The sequence below is a fragment of the Arachis ipaensis genome, chromosome B5 (genome assembly GCF_059453495.1).
Source record: "Arachis ipaensis isolate K30076 ecotype BB chromosome B5, ASM5945349v1, whole genome shotgun sequence".
Taxonomy (NCBI): Eukaryota; Viridiplantae; Streptophyta; class Magnoliopsida; order Fabales; family Fabaceae; genus Arachis; species Arachis ipaensis.
In genome coordinates this window covers 44,763,778-44,765,744 of record NC_142440.1, presented here as the reverse complement: position 1 = coordinate 44,765,744, position 1,967 = coordinate 44,763,778, and positions in this window count along the sequence as shown.

The following is a 1,967-nucleotide window of genomic DNA, read 5'->3' as shown; positions in this document are numbered from 1 at the left end:
TCTTGAAGATCCTATGGAGTGCTTGAGCTCCTCTATGTCTCTTCCTTACCTTTGTTGAGGTCCATGAGTGGGCTCTCTTGTTTGCTCCATCCTCTTGCTAGTGATGGGCTTTTGAGATGAATCTCTCCATCTCCCATGACTCGAAGTTGGAAGCAACTGCCTTCCCTTTCCTCTTCCTAGAGGTTTCTCCGGCCTTAGGTGCCATTAGCGGTTATGGAAAAACAAAAAGCAGAGCTTTTTCCACACCAAACTTAAAAGGTTTGCTCGTCCTCGAGCAAAATAAGATAGAAGGGAGTAGAAGAAGAACGATGCAATTAATTTTGAAAACTTATTACTGTATGCAAGAGAAATTAAAAAGAGTTGAAAAGAATTTGGAAAAGAAATGTAAGTTTTGAAAACGTTTTGGAAGGAATTGAAAAGAATTAAAAAGAATTGGAAAGATTATTAAATTTTTTGGAAATAGAAATTGAAAGATGAACGTTTAAAACATGTTTGATGCAAAAAATTATGAATTAAAACATGAAAAATTGAAAAAAATCGAATTGGAAACAAAATTACCTCCCTTGTGTCTTCCTGGAATTAATCACCCAGAATGCTATCTATTCTGGAGTTTAACGCCCACTTGACTGCCATTTTGGGCATTTAACGCCCAGCCAGATACCTTGGCTGGCGTTAAACACCAGGAATCCTTCAAAACGCCTAGAATGCTGCCCATTCTGGCGTTTAACGCCCAGAATGCTACCATTTCTGGCGTTAAACGCCCAGAATGCTATCCTTACTGGCGTTTAGCCTGTCCTCCAAGGTGTGCTATTTTTGATGCTGTTTTTTATTTTGATTTATTTCTGCAACTGTTTTTATGACTTTACATGATCATCAACCTAAAAAAAACATAAAATAACAATGGAAAACAAATGTCTAAAATAAATATAATTAAATAACATTGGGTTGCCTCCCAATAAGCGTTTCTTTAATGTCAATAGCTTGACAGTGAGCTCTTAGAGGGCATCACAGAGGCTCAGAGCTTAATGGTGGCCTCCTAACACCAAACTTAGAAGTTGAGTGTGGGGGCTCTGTTTGACTCTGTATTGAGAGAAGTTTTTCATGCTTCCTCTCCATGGTTACAGAAGAAGATCCTTGAGCCTTAAACACAAGGTAGTCCTCATTCAATTGCAGGACTAACTCTCCTCTGTCCACATCAATCACAGCCCTTGCTGTGGCCAGGAAGGGTTTTCCAAGGATGATGGATTCATCCTCATCCTTCCCAATATCTAGGATTATGAAATCAGCAGGCATGTACAGGCCTTTAACCTTCACTAAGACATCCTCTACAAGTCCATAAGCCTGTTTCATTGATTTGTCTGCCATCTCTAGTGAGATTCTTGCAGCTTGTACCTCAAAGATCCCTAGTTTCTCTATTACAGAGAGGGGCATGAGGTTTATTCCTGACCCTAGGTCACACAGATCCTTCTCAAAGGTCATGGTGCCTATGGTACAGGGTATGAAGAACTTTCTCGGATCTGGTTTCTTCTGAGGTAATTTCAGTTGAACCAAGGCATTCAGTTCATTGATGAGCAATTGAGGTTCATCCTCCCAAGTCTCATTACCAAATAACTTGGCATTCAGCTTCATGATTGCTCCTAGGTACTGAGCAACTTGCTCTTCAACAATATCTTCATCCTCTTCAGAGGAAGAATACTCATTAGAGCTCATAAATGGCAACAGTAAATTCAGTAGAATCTCTATGGTCTCTATATGAGCCTCAGATTCTTTTGGTTCCTCATTAGGAAACTCCTTAGGGGTCAATGGACGTCCATTGAGGTCTTCCTCACTGGAAATCACGGCCTCTTCCTCCTCTATAGGTTCGGCCATGTTGGGTATATTGATGGCCTTGCACTCTCTATTTGGATTTTTTTCTGTATTGCTTGGGAGAGTAATAGGAGGAGTTTCAGTAACTCTTTTACTCAGCT